This window comes from Adiantum capillus-veneris, chromosome 30 (genome assembly GCF_014529385.1).
Source record: "Adiantum capillus-veneris isolate H3 chromosome 30, ASM1452938v2, whole genome shotgun sequence".
Taxonomy (NCBI): domain Eukaryota; kingdom Viridiplantae; phylum Streptophyta; class Polypodiopsida; order Polypodiales; family Pteridaceae; genus Adiantum; species Adiantum capillus-veneris.
Window position 1 is genome coordinate 10,080,087 of NC_140960.1, and position 22,483 is coordinate 10,102,569.

The 22,483-nt window shown below is 40.2% G+C and overlaps 1 pseudogene; it reads left to right on the top strand.

The window, feature by feature from the left end:
• The first annotated feature begins 18,375 nt into the window (after positions 1-18,375).
• Positions 18,376-22,483, top strand: part of LOC147417530 (uncharacterized) — a 51,645-nt pseudogene continuing 47,537 nt past the window's right edge.

A 22,483-nucleotide genomic window follows, 5' to 3' on the forward strand; every position in this document is an offset into this window, starting at 1 on the left:
GTCCATTAATCGATTGAATGTGGCTGGAACATTTGTCAAGCCAAAAGGCATGACTAGATATTCATAAAGACCAAATGTTGTACGAAAAGCGGTCTTTACAATATTTGCTCGTTGAGCAACCTGTCAATACATCAGCACATCATAAGCCACGATTATTGTTCTGAATTTTGTGTCCATGCTAAGCATACAATATATTTATCTCAAAAGCTCTGTGACACTCGTGTCAGACCATCCATAAATAGACTGTAGATTAAGCAGTGCCAAAGATGTACGAAGAACTGAAATGTTTGCACCATTGTAAAGCGACGTCCGTGCAAGAGTCCGCATCATCTCACCTTCTGGCTCAACGTCACTCTCATGTCGTCGGTGTGGACGTGATGACTGAGGTTGATCGACATTCTCCACTTGAATGTTTGCTCCACCTTGGTTTTCAATAACCAGATCCATGTCAAAAAACGCATCCAACATTTGATCCATCTCAGCTTCTTGGAATGTGATATTCTCTGTTGGTGGGATAGACTCCACTGGTGGTGGTTCGTTTGACATTCGTCTTCTTTGTGATGAGGTTGGAACAACATCTATTAGTGGGGATTGATCGACTGCCTCCTGACCATGAGATCAAAAACATAGATCTTGTAGTTGCTCTGCAGGGAAGAGACCGTTGTTGCGTATGTGCTGTTCACATATCTTTCGTTTTCGAAAGATCTGGTGCTTGCATCGCACACAAGGACATGCCATTCTACCGTCCATAATTGATCAGTGTCATCCGTACAATAAATTAATAGTAAGGAGCATAGATTCTCTTTAACCTTGTATATATAAACAGCATAAACTACCTCACATTCTCTAGTCATGTCTGATCTCCGCACACCTCGGTCTAGAGGTGCATGAAGATCAGGACCAACAGGTAATAATCATGTCTTTATTGGTCAAATTAGAGCTTATATTTGTGGGTGCAACATACGTACACACACACACACGTGCTCTTCAAAAAATCCATGTAAACGGTCTCAAGAGTCCTCGTCTTCTTTTCAGATCCATTTTCTTCGTCTCCACAATGTAAACTACCTCACATTCTCTAGTCATGCCTGATCCCCACACACCTCGGTCTAGAGGTGCACGGAGATCAGGACCACCGAATAATATTCATGTTTTTATTGGTCAAATTAAAGCCTACATTTGTGGGTGCAAGCCACTTTCGAAGTCCGTTTGCGTTTTTTCGTAAAAAAACGCAAACGAACTTCAGAAACGGCTCGTGTATTTGGCGTTTCTTCTGTCCCTTTGACCTACGGCTTTCCATACGTGCTCTTGACATTGCCTTAAGATTACTTAATCAACTATGGATGGTTTCAGTAACCGTACAAATAGTTTCCGAAGTCCATTTGCGTTTTTCCGTAGAAAAATACAAACGGATTTTAGAAACGGCTCGTGTTTTTGGCATTTCTTCTGTCCCTTTGACCTACGGCTTTCCATACGTGCTCTTGACATTGCCTTAAGATTACTTAATCAACTATGGATGGTTTCAGTAACCGTACAAATAGTTTCCGAAGTCCATTTGCGTTTTTCCGTAGAAAAATACAAACGGATTTTAGAAACGGCTCGTGTTTTTGGCATTTCTTCTATCCGTTTGACCTACGGCTTGCCATACACGCTCTTGAAATTTCCTTAAGACTACCTAATCAACTATGGATGGTTTTGGTAACCGTACAAGCCGTTTCCAAAGTTCGTTTGCGTTTTTCTGTAGAAAAACGCAAACGGATTTCAGAAAAGGCTCGTGTTTTTGGCGTTTCTTCTATCTGTTTGACCTACGGCTTGCCATACGCGCTCTTGATATTGCGTAAAGACTACCTAATCAACTACGGATGGTTTCAATAACCGTACAAGCCGTTTTTGAAGTCCGTTTGCGTTTTTTCGTAGAAAAACGCAAACGGATTTCGGAAATGGTTCGTGTTTTATCTATCCGTTTGACCTACGGCTTTCCATACGCGCTCTTGACATTGCCTTAAGACTACTTAATCAACTATGGATGGTTTCAATAACCATACAATCCGTTTTCGAAGTCCGTTTGCGTTTTTTCGTAGAAAAACGCAAACGGACTTCAGAAACGACTCGTGTTTTATGCGTTTCTTCTATCCGTTTGATCTACGGCTTTCCATATACGTTCTTGAGATTGCCTTAAGACTACTTAATCAACAATGCATGGTTTCGATAACCCTACAAGCCGTTTTCGAAGTCCGTTTGCGTTTTTCGTAGAAAAACGCAAACGGACTTTAGAAACGGCTCGTGTATTTAACGTTTCTTCTATCCGTTTGACCTACGGCTTTTCATATGCGCTCTTGACATAGCTTTAAGACTACTTAATCAACTATGGATGGTTTCGATAACCGTACAAGACGTTTCCGAAGTCCATTTACGTTCTTTCATAGAAAAACGCAAACGAATTTTAAAAACGGCTCATGTTTTTGGCGTTTCTTCTATCCGTTTGATCTATGGCTTTCCATACGCGCTCTTGATATTGATTTAAAACTACTTAATCAACTATGGATGGTTTAGGTAACCGTACAAGCCATTTCCGAAGTCCGTTTGCGTTTTTCAGTAGAAAAACGCAAACGAACTTCGAAAACAGCTCATGTTTTTGGCGTTTCTTCTATCTGCTTGACCTACGGCTTGCCATACGCGCTCTTGACATTGCCTTAAGACTAACTAATCAACTATGGATGGTTTCGATAACCGTACAAACCATTTTCGAAGTCCGTTTGCGTTTCTCCGTAGAAAAACGCAAACGGATTTCAAAAACGGCTCGTGTTTTATACGTTTTTTTTATCTGTTTGATCTAAGGCTTTCCAGACGCACTCTTGACATTGCTTTAAAACTACTTAATCAACTATGGATGGCTTCGGTAATCGTACAAGCCGTTTTCGAAGTTCGTCTCCGTCTTTCCGTAGAAAAACGTAAACGGATTTCAAAAACGGTTCGTGTATTTGGCGTTTCTTATATCCGTTTGAACTACGGGTTGCCATACACGCTCTTCATATTGCCTTTAGACTATCTAATCAACTATGGATGGTTTCGATAACCGTACAAGCTGTTTTCAAAGTTTGTTTGCGCTTTTCTGTAGAAAAACACAAACGAATTTCAGAAACGGCTCGTGTTTTTGGCGTTTCTTCTATTTGTTTGACCTACAGCTTGCCATACATGCTCTTGACATTGCCTTAAAACTACCTAATCAACTATGGATGGTTTCGGTAACCGTACAAACAGTTTCCGAAGTCCGTTTGCGTTTTTTCGTAGAAAAACGCAAACAGATTTCAGAAACGCCTCGTGTTTTTGGCATTTCTTCTATCCGTTTGATCTACGGCTTGCCATACGCGCTCTTGACATTTTTGTAAGACTACCTAATCAACTATGGATGGTTTCGATAACCGTACAAGCCGTTTCCGAAGTCCGTTTGCGTTTTTCTGTAGAAAAACGCAAGCGGATTTCAGAAAAGGCTCGTGTTTTTCGCGTTTCTTCTATCCGTTTGACCTACGGCTTGCCATACGCGCTCTTGATATTGCCTTAAGACTACCTAATCAACTATGGATGTTTTCGGTAACCGTACAAGCCGTTTTCGAAGTCCGTTTGCGTTTTTTCATAGAAAAACGCAAACGGATTTCAGAAACGGCTCGTGTTTTTGACATTTCTTCTATCCGTTTGACCTATGTCTTGCCATACGCGCTCTTGACATTTCCTTAAGACTACCTAATCAACTATGGATGGTTTCGGTAACCATACAAGCAGTTTTCGAAGTCCATTTGCATTTTTCCGTAGAAAAACACAAACGGACTTCAGAAACGGCTCGTGTTTTATGCATTTCTTCTATTCGTTTGACCTACGGCTTCCATACGTGGTCTTGACATTGCCTTAAGACAACTTAATCAACTATGGACAGTTTCGGTAACCTTACAAGCCGTTTCCGAAGTCCGTTTGCGTTTTTCCGTAGAAAAACGCAAACGGACTTCAGAAACGGCTCGTGTATTTGGCGTTTCTTCTACCCGTTTGACCTACGGCTTGCCATACGCGCTCTTGACATTGCCTTAAGACTACCTAATCAACTATGGATGGTTTCGATAACCGCACAAGCCATTTTCAAAGTCTGTTTACGTTTTTTCGTAAAAAAACGCAAACAGATTTCAGAAACGACTCGTGTATTTGGCGTTTCTTCTATCCGTTTGACCTACGGATTTCTCTCTACCTCTATCTTTCCCTCCCTCTCTCTATCTCTCTCTTTCTCTATTCTCTCTCTCTTTCTCTTCCTCTCCCTCTCTACCTCTCTTTCTCTCTCCATCTATCTATCTCTCTACCTCTCTTTGTCTATATCTCTCTCTCTTTTGTTCCATCTATTTTTCTATCTTTCTCTCTACCTCTTTTTCTTTCTACCTCTATTTTTCCATACCTCCCTCTTTCTATATTCTCTCTCTTTCCCTCCCTCTCCCTCTCTACCTCTCTTTCTCTCTCCCTCTATCTATCTCTCTTTCTCTCTACCTCTATCTTTCCCTCCTTCCTTCTGCCTCTCTCTTTCTTTATTCTCTCTCTTTCCTTCCCTCTCCTTCTCTAACTCTCTTTCTCTCTCTACCTCGAGCTCTCTCTCTCTCCCCCTCTATCTTTCTCTACTCTCTCCTTCTCTCTATCTCTCTTTTTTCCTCTCCCTTTTTTTATGTTTAATTTCTTTTTCTACTTTGTTTTTTTGCTACTTTTTGTTAATTTATTTAAAGTTTTTTTAGTCCTTTTTATTTTGGTATTTTTTGATATACAAAAGCATTAAACTGATTAACTTTAAACCTAAAATTAAATTCAAGAAACTACAAAATACAATTAACAATATTTTTTAATTTAACTAGAAATTCAAATCAATTAAAACACATAAACTTCAATAGCTAGCAACATTATTTAATTTTAATAACAAATTTAAATATAAAATTAAACAAAAATTAAAATTTATGTGTGTGTGTGTGTGTGTGTGTGTGTGTGTGTGTGTGAAAGAGCAATGAGTTAGTGCACTCACATACACCCATATGTGTGCACAAAGCCTCTGCAAGTAGCTTTCCAAACCTGCAAAAAAACACACATACACACTGACACACACACAAAACCAAAAAAACAGCAAACAATCTTACCTAACGCAAGTACGGAGGATGTGGTTGTGTTTGCTCAACCCCACACGCGTCCAAACTTGCAGATCTGCCCCCGAGATGAGAGGAGAGAGAGAGAGAGAGAGAGAGAGAGAGTGAGATTCAAAAAGCGTGCACAAGAAAAGAGCCCGTGGGTTCGTTTTTACCAGTAGGCGTCGGTATAGACTGCTAACCCGACGTCGGAATACAGTTCCGAATTGGCGTCGATATGCACTTCCGAATAGATGTCGATATCCACGTCGATATCAGCGCCAGAAATCGAAGATTGATTTAAAAAAAAAACCTGGACTCCCTCCAGTATTCCCGATGCACATACCGACGCCCGCCAATGACGTCGGTAAGTTGGCGTTGGTATTCAAGTGATCCCTAATAGTGCAAATGATGTCCATACATAGGTATATGACCCATGGGTGTTTCTACACATGTTCCACTTGCATATGAGGCCAAGAGGTAGGTCAAAATAGCCCGTAAAAGGGTGCATACAAATTTTCCACTTGATTCTCTCCATTTGAGCTAATTCTTGAGCTCTCTCACACCCGATCGTGATGTAAGCAATAAGCTCTAGCATATGCCTATATAAGAGGCATTGTTGTAATCATTTTCAAGTTCAATAATCAAGCTCTACTATGTTATATTCTTCCCATGAATGGTTCATTTGAATTTCTTCCATAACTCTACATGCATTGCTATGAAGTACTGGAATCCACTGATTGTAGTCTCCTTGAGTGGTCCACTCCTAGCCTTTAAGGAATTGCAGGTCCTAGTCCAACTGATCCTAAGTCTTAGAATAAGGTGTTTTGCAAGTGTGACTCTTGGGACCCTCTATGTGCTTGAACCACCTATTTTGATTAGATTGGAAGTGTTATTCCCCCCACTTATCTAGTCTTTAGGAATAGAATCTCTACCTTCATCCAATAGCTTGTTGTTTTGAATAGATCCTTGCTCATTTTTCATGCTCTTGAAAGATTTTATTGTTGGTTGAGCATCTATTTTTTGTTTATTTGGCATACAATGTCTTACCAAAAAAGCCCTTATAGGTTATTGGTTCTATATTTGTCTCAAGCATCATCAAGAAACCATTTTTGTATTTTTCTCTAACCTATAATGAGGTAACATGTTTGCCTCATCCTGTCTAAAGATATGAATTATTTTTCTATTTTAGAGCATAACAGGCTTGAGTTTAGACAAATACCTATTTTCCCAATAGTATACCCCTAGACTTGGTTATCGACTTAAGCCTTTGTGTTAGCGAATCATTGCGATAGATGTCTATAGCATAGTTAGCTGGCACTAACACACTCTCTTGTCAATACTCAAGGACGCGACCAAGATGGGGCACAAAGGTGCATTGGGTTGTCTATTACAACAAAGTAACCTATGCTAGAATATGCACTCAAGAGAAATCATGAATAAACACACATCATTCAATAGTTAGGCATATAGTCAATCCTCGCTCCAACCAATCACTCAAATAAATGAGCTTGAAATGCTTCAAAATTCTAGAAGCTGATAGGCAAGGACTATCACAATAGTTTTCGACCTTAAAAACCTAATTTGTAAGGGTACAAAAATTACGATCCTTCGTTCCACATGTCATCAAAACATGAACAAAAATAGTCTAACAGATTTCCTTAAGGCCTAGAATCAACCTCTTATAAAAAAAATTATAATTTAAACTTGAGTATCTCATTTAAAAAGTAGGTTAAGATTCACAAAACGTAGACATGAACCTTCATCAAACTAATACTGAATACACTCAAGAGATAGAGCAAGAGGAGGGGAACACAATGCGCTTGTCGAAATATGATTTTGATTATTAGATTGTGAGAAATGTCGATTACAGAAGGGCTCTGTAGCTTCAACTTCACCTGTATAGGAGGTTGTTCAAAAAGTCTCCCCATTTTCTAATAAAAGAGACTTATATACCTAGGGATTCTAAAATGTGAGCTCTAAGATTTAGTTCCCATGGGTATAGTACAAATACATGAAAAGTAATTGCGCCATTTTACAATTACACCATAGATATGAGAATTCCATGTATCTTCACAATCTGGTAATTACATTTAGGGAATTCTAGCTTGAATGGGTATCCATCTTGGCATTTGCAATTCCCTCCCTCCTAGACAATGCTCATCCTCAACATTGTCATTCACACTAGTAGTCCTCTACAAGAGACTAGATGATTTTGTTGAATTTTCCCACTCCTACCTTAGCCTCTCCCTTGAATATGATGCGTTGAAGAGAATATGATGTGTTGAAGATGAATGGACTTCAACGTGTTTTAGTAGGCAATGTGCCTAGCCTATAGATCTTTGGTTAGTGGATTAAATATTTCCGGCTCAATCTTGAAGAAGCTTGATAAAGCACTCTTCAAAAGTTTGTAGATAATGAGAAGGTAAGAATATCAATCTGGCATACATACCCACAAGGATACTATTAAATGATACAGTATTGTTGAGATCCCACATATGTCTCTACTACCTTCAATAAAAAATGTCCACAGGTGGCTTGCTTGCTTCTAGTTTAATCTCTAAGCAAGGTATGGTAGCTTTCAAGGTTTGCACCATATATGTTTCTAATGGCAGAATCTTCTCTAGGGGACTTGCCATCATTGGGTAGTTGAGCATAGACTTCTTGCGATTCCTGCAGGTTGTAAATGATTTCCAAGATCTTTGTCTGGGTATCAATCAATAAGTCAAATCAATGTGTATGCATTGTGGAGCCCCTTTGTAGAGTGTCTTGTTAGCAGGTCTCTTCTCTGACCACTTTTGTCTCCATAATGGTTGATTTTTCAAAATTATTTTGCCTTCGTTTGTTGTCACTCCAATTCCTTCGTAATTGTCGTGCAAGTTTGGCTCCAAAATGGGTAGCATCTTCCATGGAATGCTTACAAGATTGGCTAGTCTTCCTCAAGGAGCAAGTGTAGGGCTTTAGGTTTGTGATTATGGCTAAGTGCAATTAGGTGTTAATCCTCACATCCTCTCTTCTATGGTTTTCAAGGAAGAAGAAGTCCCCTTTTATAGGTGAAGCGAACCCCCAAGGGATACACAAAAAGAGAGAGGAGCCAGTGTGAATAGGAGCTGGAAAAAGTTGAAATGGTATATCCTTGCAGACTGTGGGCCACCATTTTGAGCTTATCTCCTCAACCGTAGCTCCAAATTAAAAAATAAAAATATGGGCAGAATCTTCAGCTCACGAGCTACGACCCCTCTTTTATATACTTTTTCCAACTCGGTCTGGAACCATGTGTAAAAAAACCATTAAAATCGGGTACCTTTTTGGCAGCAAAAGTCTTCTTGTTGTCCCCTTCCATTTGATTCCAATGGACACCTCATGCAATATGAAAGCATGACATTGCTCCTTGACAAATTTTTGTAAGCATCCTATCAATAAGGCATTAAAATAAGTGCATCTTTGAAAATTATGCAAGGTAGTGTCCCACTAGGATCTCACTAGGATTTGATACCTTCCTAGTAGCTAGTAAAAAGGAATATAAAAAATATATATTGGGAGCCACACTAGCAATAGGACCTAGCTAGAATATAATAATGAGATAGTAGAGAAAAAAAAAAGACCAATGCTTTTTCTTTTTCCCAAGTTAAAAGAGACACAGCCATTGGCATTTTCCCATAATATTTTCTAGCGGTAAAGTAAAAATATATTTCCTTTGAGATGAATACTAGGATGAGATAAAAAGATTGAGATAAATACTAAAATGAGATAGAAAGATTAATATTATACTTAGATATATGTACATTATGGGAAATATACTTATGTATTTAAAAAGTCATAAAATAAATATCTTCGCATTCGTTCCCACCATGTACGTGCCACAGCACGACATCCACCCCCTCTAAACCTGCACATCTTCTGGTATGTGCCACATTTGAATTTTTTGCAGATCTTCCATGCTTTCATCAATAGATTCCAAAGCTTCTTCTTCACTTTGATCCTCACCTGTGTTTTGCTCTTCCTCTTCATCAACATTTTCTGGATCACTGTCTTCTCTTCTTTTAAACACTTTGATCCTTTTCCTTGCAATGGGAACCTTTACTGCTATCCCATCTAGTTCAGTCAAGCTATAAGTAGCATTTTCATGCACATGCTTTACAACATATGGTCCAAACCATCTTTTTGAGAACTTATGCATGACTTTGTGCTGGTTATCAAGGCTACTATTATACACTAAAACCCAGTCACCTTTGTCAATTGCTTTGCTCCTGAGCTGATGTCGCTTATCAAAGTAGTCCTTGTTTTTCAACTTTGCATTCTTTAGTCTCTCTTTTGCAACCTCAATGTCTCTAGGTTGTCTCTCTAGTTGCCTTATACGCAATGCAAGGAGCTCTTCCCTGCTAAGCCCCTCTTGCCAAGGTAGTACAATCCATGTGGGAATTGTATCTTCAATTGGCATCACTGGCTTTTGACCATACTTCAGCTCTACGGGCATAAAGCCAGTTACTGAGCTATGTGTTGTACGATCAGCCCACAAAGCATATGGCAATAATTTTGGCCACTCACCAACTCTTCCTTCACAAGCTTTGGCCAAGGCTTTGATGATAGGAGGATGCCCCCTTTCACTTTTTCCATTGCCTTCAGGATTGTAAGCTGTAGTAAGGGAAAGCTTGATTCCTAATCTTGAAAAGAACTCCCTTGCTTCCCCAGCATCTAGTTCACCTCTGTCTGCAGTGATCTTTCCCACACAACCATAACAGCAAATCACATCATCAAGAAGGAACTTGCATACAGCTTCTGTGGTTTTTTCTCTTAATGCTCGCCCTTCAACCTGATTAGTCAGGTCCTCTCGTGCAAGAACTAAGTATCTCATCTGCTAGAGTCCTAAAGGCATTGTGATTTGAGGAATAAAGTCATGTAAGACCTTATTCATCCCATTCATCATATGTGCAACCGAGTTGGTTGCTCCCTGTGGCAAGGTACACATTCTTACCAAACCTAAAGGTGTCCTCATGGTTGTCAAGTCTCTGCTTTCAATTGCAAGATGAAATTGATTATACCTTGAGTAGAGATCCCCCATTGAGTAGATTGCCCTTCCTGCAAACTCATCCACAATTGGACATGTACCTACATTCCTAATTGTTACCTTGTTTACTGGCTGCATATCTTGGATGAAGCGTAGAGCATCATTCTTCTTTGGAACTGCGAACCACCTATTTTAGAATGGAGCACAAGAAGGTTCCAAAATCCCCATTTTGATCTTTTCATTCAATAGCTCTACTAACTTTGGCAAATGGGCCTTTGGAACCGGAATAGGTTGTAGATTCCATGGTACATGAGGTACCGTAAAAATTACCATAGGAGCTACAATAGAAGGATCAACACATCCTATCTCATGTGGCTCAAATGCAAAAGCCTTACCATGCTTTGAAAGCATTTCTTTGAAGCACTTTGTCTCCTCTTGTGTTAGAAACTTGTCACAGCCAATCTGCAACTCCTGAAAGGACTCCTTTGTGAAGGTGTGCCCAATCTTTTTAGGATTCCTCAAACTTGGTTGCAAAGAAGCCTGCTCAATCTTTTCCCTGTTGTTGGGTGGTAGAGGTGAAGCTATTGGTTTCACCTTCTTTGCTAAACTCTTGTATTTAGTGTCAACATGGACTTTTGGGCCAATGGTTTGCTTGAAACATTGGTTTTCTTTAAAGGCTTCTATGACTTGATACATCTCCACAGAGCATACTTCCACAACTTCATTCCCAAGATGCAAACTAGACTCCATTACAGCATCAAGTTCACCAATAGTATCTACCAAAGAAACTTGCTCACACAGACGCAAAACATTTTCAGTAGGCTCTAACAACCCACTCTCTTTCATGCACATTTGTACATTATGTACATATTTCTTTTCACATCTCTTCAAATATTCAAGTTTTGTAAAACATACCAATCCATTCCTGGTTACCAAGGATCCTGTAGAAAAAGTTTTGACCATTTTTGGATCAGGCGAGACCCTTTTTTCTTCTGTACCACTGCAATCCCTCTTTACAATGGTACTCAGCAAAAACCCATCATTTCCCTATGATCATGAAACTCCTTACTCACCTTTGGTAGAGGATGCTCTCTAAGGTTGTCACGATTTCTTTCATGGTTTACACAAACTGTGAGAAATTGAACAGCTCGTTTACCATCTTTGCTTTGTACCCTGGCATAAGCTGAACCATCATCCACTACCTTTGTTTCCATTTGAACTCCCATAATGTAAGGCTGTCCAAGGATAAGATGATATGAAGATGTGTCCCGTATAAAGAAATTTTGTTCAACCTTTACATCACCTATTGTCACCTTTACACTTGGACATGCTGCATACAATTCATCTGATGAATTGTTTGCCACTTTGACCATCCAACCATGTTATGTGTCCATTGGCCATTTACATTTGTTGTAAAGACTTTTGGAAATTATGTTTATTTCAGACCCATGGTCAATTAAGGCAACAAATGGTTCTTCAAGATCACCTACCTTGACCAATGTCTCTGTAGTAGCTTGTGCCCAATGGCTTCTAGAATAGTGGCTCCTAGGAATGCTTTGAGCTTCTTCCCCATCATCAGCAAATTTTACTTGTCTTACATTCCAAGAAGACTGGTATCATCCTACCATAGCTCCGTCACCTTCTTTAGCTTGCACCTATACTCCTTGTGTCTTCAGAGCATCGCCTTCAGCTTGTGGGCGAATAGCCTCTCCAAGTGTTTGCCTCTTTCTCTTTATGATGTCGATAATTTCTTCATGGAATTCACGCTTGGCTATGCCAAGCACCTCCCCCAAGGTAAACTCAACCTTGCTATTCAAAATCCTCTCCTCTAGTACTTTCTTCAAGTCTGTAGCAAGCTCAATGTTAGATTGTAGTTTGTAAGCTGGTCCTTTTGGCTTACCTTTTGCTGACTCCTTCTTCCTTCGTGTTGTAGACTCCTCCATGGTCACTTCGGGGTGAAGGTGCCTCTTGTGCTAGTGGCACTCGCGAAGGGACTGCATCATTCCTTCCTCCGCCTTTTGTAGCTCTTTTTGAAGGCCCTTCATCACCATTTTCATGACTACGCTTTTCTTCTACAATGGCTTCATGGTTTTGGCAGTTTGTAATGTAGGCATGCACGGACATTGAGTCCACTGGATCACTCCACCTTGTTTCTAGACGTATGCAATCACCTGCTTCATGAAGAATCTCTTTTGTAAGCTTTCTTTTTTTAGCTAATTCCATGACATTTGGCCAAATTTTTCCATGGTGATTACTCATCTCTTCATCACTAAGATGCTCAATTTTCACTCCATAAGTAGCTGCCTCAATTGAAGAGGTGGCATGGTTAGTTGCCATATCTTCAACTAAGGTTTGCATTCCCCCCCTTCCAAAGTTAGTTCTCAAGGGAAGACCTGTCTCTCTTAAGTGGATTTTACGATCCTTAAAAAAGACACTATCTTTTGTCAAAGTGTCACTAAAACTATCACAATCCCTTCTTACATGGTATGTACTATCACACCAAATACATCTTTGGACAAACCCTTCTTTGGACTATTGTCTTTGCCTAAAAAGTGGCCCTGATGGTTGGCCTTTTTCCTCAAGCTTTGCAAGATTTACCTTCAAGTCACGCATTCCCTTCACAAGCTCATCTAGTATGGACTCATCAAACTTAGGATCTATAAAAGCAGGCTTTACTGTTTTGTCAGAAGTTGAGGAAGAAGGACTTGTAGTATTTACTACCATCTTGTCCCTTCTTCTTTGTCGCTTGGCAAGCAGTGAGACAGCACCTTTAGCCCTTGCTCAACATTTTTATCTTCCAGAAGCAGCTCCAACTTCTCTTGAAACTCTTTACCTGCAGCTTGTAAGAAAAGATCTGTATTTTCTACATCTAGTGTGGCCCTTTTTGTTCTTGTGAGTTGTGCATAGCGCCTCTCAAATTCTCTAAGTAGCTCTGTTATTGACAGTCCCTGCTTTGGTTTGACTACCCATTCTAAGAATGTCCTTTTGGTCACTCTCTCAGAGTCCTCCATGAAATATTCTTCCTTTAAAGCTACTTTGAGTTCTTCCCACTTTCCCCCATGCCCATCTTTAATTGCCCTTACATGTTCCCTAATTTCTGGGGTAACAACTAGCTCAAAACTTTGAATCATCTCACCTTCTGACACGCGATGCAGCTTCATCTCCTTCACATACTCGTGCAAGTACTTGGTTACTTGCCATTGAACTGATCCATTCTGTTGATGACGGCTTGTATGGCTTTGGCTGCTGAAATCTCCCTTCTTTCAGTGGCATGTTGTTGTTGCATGAGCATTGCAAATGCTTGAAACATTTGCATTGTGCTGGGTCAAAATGCACACCATGTTGATCCACATGATCGCCCATGGTTACCCACAAACTCTCACCCTGGCAGCTTCACGTCAGGTTCACTAAAAATATGTCGAGAAGTTTGCGGTCTTGCCAGGAAAGCACCGGGCCTCTTGCTGTGAGAATTTGTGAGGAAACTCAAAGATGATAGGAAGGAGTTATGCCATAGACACCATGAAGTCTAGAGTTTGGTAGGGAGTGTAATCAAGGAAGCCCCACTATCTCCCTTACACTCACACACTCAACACAAGTGAGAAGATCAAAACAACACAAATATAAAAACGTCAAGGCTTCGATCATATCTTATCATGGGTAAGATGAACGGGTCAATAGATGAGTTAATGGAATTCAACCTTTGCTGAACAAAGAAGCTGCGAATTGTTCTTTGGAATTGTAATTTTGTGCTTACTATGATATATATATTTTTTCTAGTGATTGGGATTAATTGTGTGTACAAATCCTCTTGGTTCATAGCAAAATAACTACATTCATATCAAAAGAATGGTTATAGTCTAGCAAGGGTAGTATGATGGGATCCGTTGAAAGAAGTATTTCATTGAGCCTTTCTGGACCAAAGAGAAACACTATACGTTGTTGGAAGTGTATTTTACGGCTAATCCATACGTGAATTGTAATAGATCGCACAAAGTGAAAAGGATAGAAATTCACATTATGTGGATTATTCATCTAGAGAATGTGAAAAAGGTAGATGTGAGAGAGGTGGAAAGAAGAGATTTTTCCCTCCCAAGCCCTATTGTTGCCCGTAGGCAATAAAGATACTGCGGGGAGAGATGTTCTTGTAGCAAGGAGAAACTAGAGTGTGTAGAGAGAATGAGCTTCTAAAGTGAGAGATATTTGTGAGAGTGCGAAGAAGATATGATTACTCAACTTGTACATTAGAATAGCTCTCCAAGAAGGTTTATCATCGCGTTGACGGAGTGTTGTGGCTTGAACGCCTTTAACAATTAGGACACAAGAGAGGAGTAGATAGGAATAGCAATAGAAGTACAAGTAGAGATACAGGTAAGGGTGGTTGTAAAATTAGAAGTGGATAATAGCTAGGTTAGGGAATATATTTGGTGATAGAGATAGAGATATAGGTTGGGCTAGAGATGAAAACCAAAACAACAAGAAAATCACAAAGTAAAACACACCTTATTTGATAAACACTTCATGAGTTATTCGCCAATTTGATGAAGAGAGAAGGTGAGGGAAGACTTCAAGCTTTGATTGATGCACCAATTTTGAGTCCTTCTTTGATTAGAGTTGATCTTCCATAGAATGCTTACAAGATTGGCTAGTCTTCCTCAAGGAGCAAGTGTAGGGCTTTAGGTTTGTGATTATGGCTAAGTGCAATTAAATGTTAATCCTCACATCCTCTCTTCTATGGTTTTCAAGGAAGAAGAAGTCCCCTTTTATAGGTGAAGGGAACCCCCAAGGGATACACAAAAGAGAGAGGAGTCAGTGTAAATAGGAGCTGGAAAAAGTTGAAATGGTCTATCCTTGCAGGCTGTGGGTAGACTCGGGTCCACCATTTTGAGCTTATATCCTCAACCGTAGCTCCAAATTAAAAAAAACAAATATGGGCAGAATCTTCAGCTCACAAGCTACGACCCCTTTTTTATATACTTTTTCCAACTCGGTTTGGAACCATGTGTAAAAAAACCATCAAAATCGGGTACCTTTTTGACAGCAAAAGTCTTCTTGATGTCCCCTTCCATTTGATTCCAATGGACACCTCATGCAATATGAAAGCATGACATTGCTCCTTGACAAAGTTTTGTAAGCACCCTATCAATAATGCATTAAAATAAGTGCATCTTTGAAAATTATGCAAGGTAGTGTTCCACTAGGATCCCACTAGGATTTGATACCTTCCTAGTAGCTAGTAAAAAGGAATATAATATATATATAGAAAACATATATATTGGGAGCCACACTAGCAATAGGAACTAGCTAGAATATAATAATGAGATAGTAGAGAAAAAAAAAGAACCAATGCTTTTTCTTTTTCCCAAGTTAAAAGAGGCACAGCTATTGGCATTTTTCCCATAATATTTTCTAGTGGTAAAGTAAAAATATATTTCCTTTGAGATGAATACTAGGATGAGATAGAAAGATTGAGATAAATACTAAAATGAGATAGAAAGATTAAGATTATACTTAATATATGTACATTATGAAAAATATACTTATGTATCTAAAAAGTCATAAAATAAATATCTTAACATTCGTTCCCACCATGTACGTGCCACAGCACAACAACGCCTAACTTGGGAAGGGCCAAGAAGCTCTTGATTGTTTTTGGCAGATACAAAGCAAGGGTGTCTCTCTAGATGCAATCACATATGCTTGGCAAGGGTCACGGTTAGGAAGCTCTGGACTATTTTCAACATTTGCATAGAGAAGGCATCTCTCCAAATGCAATCACGTCACTTGCACCTTGAAAACGTGTGGCATTACACAAGATGTTGATATGGGCAAAGGAAGGCACGATAATATTGTTAGTCAGGGATCGTTGAAATAAAATGTTGTGCTTGGCACTGCCTTGGTTGACATGTATGCCAAATGTGGCGCACTTCATATAACACAAAAGTGCTTAGGGAGCTTCCTGTTTGAGATGTCGTCTTTTTGTATGCACTGATTGCAGGATATGCCCAACTTGAGCAGGGCCAAGAAGATGTGGGTTTTTTTTTACGGATGCCAAGGGAGGGTGTCTCTCCATATGTAGTCACATACACTTGCATCTTGAAGGCAAGGGTCAGGAAGCCCTAGGCTATTTGGGATATGCCCAACTTGAGGAGGGACAAGAAGCTTTGGGGTGTTTTCGGCGGATGCGAAGTAAGGGTGTCTCTCCAGATGTGATTACATATGCTTGCATCTTGAAGGTAAGGGTCAAGGTCGGGTAGCTTTGGGTTGTTTTTGGTTGATTGTAGAATACGCCCAAACTTGGGCAGGGCCAAGAAGTTCTCGGCTATTTTCAACGAATACAAAGCGAGGGTGTCTCTCTAGATGTAGTCACATACGCTTGGCAAGGGTCATCAAGAAGATTTGTGCTATTTTCAGCATTCGCATGGAGAGAGCATCTCTCCAAATGCAATCACGTACACTTGTCCCTAGAAAACATGTGGCATTACACAAGATACTGATATGGGCAAAGCAAGGCATGATGATAGTGTTAGCCGAGGGTTGTTGAAAGAAAATGTTTTGCTTGGCATTGCCTTGGTCAACATGTATGCCGAGCGTGTTGCACTTCATAGAGCACAAAAAGTGCTTAAGGAGCTTCCTGTCTGGGATGTTGTCTCTTCAAATGCATTGATTGCGGGCTATGCCCAACTTGAGCAGGACCAAGAAGTTGTGGGTTGTTGTTGACGGATGCAAAGCGAGGGTGTCTCTCCATATGCAATCACATACGCTTGCATCTTGAAGGCAAGGGTCAGGAAGCTCTAGGCTGTTTTTCACTGATTATGGGAGATGCCCAACTTGGGTAGGTCCGAGAAGCATGGGCTGTTTTTGACGGATACAAAGCAAGGGCACGATGATATTGTTAGTCGAGAGAGCCAGCGGAGAGTCCAAGTGCCCAAAACAACAGTGCAGCAAGAGAGCAGAAAGCCAACGAAGTGCCCAAGTCAAGGAGTGCGTCAAGAGAGCATCTTCAGCATTTTCTCAGTAGATTCCTCAGTGTATTTGGAGCCAACTTTAGCTTTTTACAATTCAGCCCTTAGGATCGTGACCTTGCATCCCCGCCGGTCGTAGAACCTCATCACATTCACCCTATCGCAGCAGATCAACTAGCACTCAATTTTCAGCCGCAAACTATCATCATTTTTGCAAATTCAGCTTCAACATTTAGCGATCAGTTTTCAGCCCATTATCAATCAGTTTTCAGCATTAAATTGGTAGCGTTTTTAGCTGGACCAGATCAGCTAGGTTTTTGTAGATTGGTCCAATCAGCCCTTGCATCAAGAAATTCATAATTCAACCATTGTCATCATCATCGTCGCTGTCATCATTGACAGTCTGGATTGTTATCTCGTGGAGTACAATCATTGTGGGATATGCCCAACATGGGTAGGCCAGGGGGAAAAAGTACCTTGCATAGCTTGCTGGACTTGCTCTGAGACTCCTAGCCCAATGTAAGCTCACTGCTCCCAATGTAATCAAATTGTAACTTTCTAGTCACATAGGTGACTTTGGCCTTTTGAAGATGTGTTTTTTTGCTGAGCAATTCTGCGGTGACAAACTCTTTTTATGCTTGCCGTCGGGCAATAAAAATGAGGTGCATGAATGCTGATTGTATCCGTTTTTCCTCCTACTTCATGGAGACTTGGACACAGTCAAGGCACAGATTGGTCACTATAAATAAATGTATACAATCTTGGATAACAGATATTGAGCATAAGATGATGCAATTTGCAATTGACGACGATGTAGCAAAAGCTGCATATGCCTCACAAGGCTTGTCTCATGATGCTTTCATGTTTTTGCACATGCTTCCGGACGAGTGGCATTATAGCTGGTCTGCATTGAGGGTTGGTTGCCAAAACCTAAAGATCCAATAGAGAGGTCTCTTGTCACTACTTTTGAGTCGTTGCAAGATGAGTTTTGGGGAATGTTGAAGAGTCAATGTGATGCCGATGCTTATCAAGGATAATAATACATCTCGTCTATCAGATTTGCGTGCTAAAATAGGTTCTCAAACAAATGGTTGATGATGCTCCATGCAAGATGTATGATGGTGAAGAGTTGTTAGATAGTGGTTATTACAGTGGTTGATGATGCTCCATGCAAGATGTATGATGGTGAAGAGTTGTCCGAGAGTGGTTATATAGTGATTTTGAATCTGATGATAGTGCAAGCTTGTTCTCTGCAAGCGAGTCTATGGATTGTATTCCGTTTGATGGAGCATTTTCTCATGAGGACTCTTCTCATGATGAATCTGCAATATTTGACCTCTCTATGTACATGATAGACATCATAACAAGATGTCCAGATGAATCTCATAATGCTAATGAAGGGGATCAAGCTTTGGAGTTCTTTGATGGGCACAAAGGTTCACATAAGAAAAATGATTCAACAACTGTTACAGCCTTGGACACTCCAAGAGAGAAATCAATAAAAACACACGAAAAAATCTTCAAACAATTGGATAAAACTTTAATAGAGAGAGGGAGAGAAAAGGAGAGTCCACACGGCATGGCAAAGTTCTGCACCCAGATGCAGTGGCCCCAAAGGTTGGTGCCCCTTTTCGGTATTTCTCACACAAAACGCAACAAACTTCAGAGACAACTTTCCCACGAGTTGTTTGCACACGTGAGCTTGCAAACAACTACATACCTAAACCCATGGAAGCTACATGCAAGCTACTTGCAAGCTCACATGCGCAAACGATTGGCAGACAAACCGTTTTTGAAGTCCGCAGTGTTTTTGGGATGCAAAAACATAGCGGACTTCAGAAACAACTTTCTTGCCTTTGTTCTTCCTTTCTTTGCTTGGTCTTCTACTGCCTTGTAATTGTGCATGCATGCATATCAAACCCTTGATTGGCGTGTCCCATGAGCCTTTGAATAGACTCAAACTTCTTCGTCAAACAATAGTTTCGTATTTCAGACAAAAGACCATAGCAAAATCGTTCAACCTGTTGCTTGAAGGCGATCTTCTTAAAAGAAGAGGCCAGTAGAAAAGTATCCCAAAATATTTGATAGTAAGAATCCAAAGTGTCCTCTTTGGTCATTTGTAGATGATTCCAAGCCATAATCACACCATGCTCATACTCATGTGTGAGCCATGAGGAAGTAAAAACTCTCTTAAACTTCAATCAGTTGGTCAAAGCTTCCCTACTTAACAGTAAGGTTGACCACCATGTATGGGCATTTCCCTTAAGGTAAGATGTTGCACTAAACTTCAACCACTTGGTCGGATCTTCCCTATGTAACGGTAAGGTTGACCACCATGTATGGGCATTTCCCTTCAGGTAAGATACTGCACATCTAACCTTGGAGTGCTCTGAGTAGCGTCCTCCAAAAAAGACTATGTCAAATTGTTGAATAAAAGACAAAGCCTTGTGGGTCTTAAAAGGTGTCAAACTTGACCACCCTTCTATGGGATTTACTCTTCTTTGCCTTCTTCTTGCTTTTCTTGTTCTTATGAGTCTTTCTTCTTTTTCTGTTCTCGCTGCCCTCATCGCTAGAGTCAGAGGATTCCTCTGAGCTATTCAAGGAGGAGGATGATGATGAACTGGGATCATCATCAAAACAAACACATTTCTTCGGTGTGCTTGTGGTATGAAATACCAATTTTCAGCCCAAGTAGCTGGGATCAGGCCATACTCCTGGTTGGAATCCTTAGAAAGAGGCTGACTCCCCATCCAATCCCCATTTGTCTGCTTACTGTTTTCCTCAGATCCCCTACTGGGAATTTGCTGTTCTTCCATCTTGTCAAATTCTTGGTGAGAACCCATGTGTGCTGGAAAAGGACTAGATTCTCCATAGAAGAAGAATCTTTTGAGCTTTGATACCACTGTAGCAGACTTGGACACTCCAAGACAAATATCTAATGCAACACACTTGTGGTACACCAAAAAAAATTCAAAGAGAGAGAGAGAAGAGGAGAGATGACACGGCACGGTGAAATTTTGCACCCAGATGCATGGCCCCAAAGATTGGTGCCCCTCCATGATATTTCTTTATTATTACTTTGCACAAGTACAATGTCCAAGGGTCCTCTCTCTAAGCAAGGCTGTTCAGCCAATCCGTCCAAGAGGAGAGGCACTAGCACTCTTAGAAAGGCATTGGGCTTGGCTAAAAGCAGTTACATCCAAAAGAATTGGACCTCCAAAAGCTAGCACCCAATGGACAGCCGAGAAAGATGGCAATGCAAGGTTGAAAACTGAAAAACATTGGTGATGGCTGAAACTGAAAATTCTAGTTGATTTGCAAGCTGAAACAAGCTACAAGCGGGCCTGCACTCTCTGCACTCCCTCATGACACATCAGAGTCCGCCGTCTCTGCTTGCCTTGCGGAGATCTTTTCTAGTATACCTCCATTTTTGCTTTTGTTTAATTTTTATGTTGCTTTCCTACTTCTCCAAGGGAAGGGTTGGTCTCATCAAGAAAGCACGTGAGCTCTCCATACTGTGTCTCCAAAGTTAGCATCATTGTCTGCTCCAAGTCTGGCAAAGCCTTCTACTTCGGCCACCCATGAATTGACTATTTCATCAACAAGACCCTCAAGCATTCTGTTTCCATTGACTTTGACAAAATGAAAGCAATATGCAGAGTCAAAAGCAAACATAATGCTCTCTGGCAAGAGCTCAAGGTCAAGAAAGAGCATAGGTGGATTTGGAGGAACTCAATCGGATACATTGTTGGTCACAAAACTGGTGGGAATAGCCCGTACATGCCATGGTCATGGTTGAGCTTAAGCAACATGCAAACCGACTAGAGACTTTCTATGGCCTCATTGTAGATAGAGCTGGATACTTGCAACTTGGATTTTCCTCTGATGCAAAAATATCATAATATGTTGATTGGCAGGCAACATGCATCAACTACTAGTCTTATGCTCAAACAATATATCTCTTATGGAGGCCATCTTCAACACAATGCACCCGCAACTTAGCAACTCCATCAATACATGAATATTAGTGGTGTAAGCACTTCATTTACTCCTCTCTACATTAATGATACTTTTTCAATTAGAGTCTTGCTTACAATGATAGATGCGTATTTGGGATTTGAAAATATTATGGTTTTTGAACTGTTAATACAAACTTGCTTTATTTGTTGTTATAATTAATCCAGCAGGACATGATGTATATACAAAAAATGGAACCACTCTAAGCCAGATTTTTGTCTCCGCTAATTTGTTTCCTGTGAAGAAGAAGTGCTTTAATCTCTCGCTTATGTTTAGTTCTTTTGCTTGAGAAAGCATTCAAGTGGATTAGTCAAGAGAAACAACACTAGATTTGAATGGATAGTGTTCGTGTGCTCATGCGTATTAACATGCCTCCATGGTCATGATTGTGTGACATCCGTTGCTATAGGTGCCGACCTTCATTGCATATTAGGCATGTAGTGGGCACAATGACTGCATGAAATGTTTAATAATCTGGATTCTATGGTATTGAAACATAAAGGAAAGGATATGTCTTGAAATTCAATTAAGGTCATTTATACAGGAAATCAAAAGAAGGCATGTGTGTTGCTTTCTTGAACTACATTCGTTTCTTCATATATGGACAACGTAGTCGTAGAACACACATACATGATGCTAATGAGTGTAAGTTTCCATAAATATCAATGCATGGATATCTTCATGTGTACAAAAACCTACTGATGATGAGTATTTTTTCTTGTAATGTCAGCGACACTGACATATGTATATTGGTCATATCTCCAAGAAGATTACGGCTGTTGTATTGTTTTTTTTCCAGAATCGCTTTCTTTAAATGTGGGTAGGTATAGAGAAGGACACGGGTATGTCTGGATCTGCGTCCAATATGGTGCATTATCATGCACCTCAAGCATTTTCAAGCTCTGTAGCAAAGGCAGAACAACATACCTCTTTCAGCAATATGTTACTGCTAACGGGGACTGATGATGGTCAATCACTTATGAATCAAGAACCCGTGAAGTGGGCTAGTTTAGAGCAGACATGTGTCCGTCAGCTAATCATGAGGGTGAAATGGAGGGTGCAATGTCTATGGATCAAGCTTCGACAACACTCTATCCAGTTGATGATTATAAGATAGAATTTTGTAGCGGATGTGATAGGTAATAGTCAATACATTTCAAGCTTTGCTGATGTTCTTGGGAACTTATCAGGTCACGATGATGATAGTGTGTTAGCACACCAGCCATCTGCTAATGAACATTTAAATACTGAGATTGTCAATGTATGTATGTGTGTGTGTGTGTGTAGATTGATTATTTATGCATGTGTGTGTACATTCTCTCTCTCTCTCTCTCTCTCTCTCTCTCTCTCTCTCT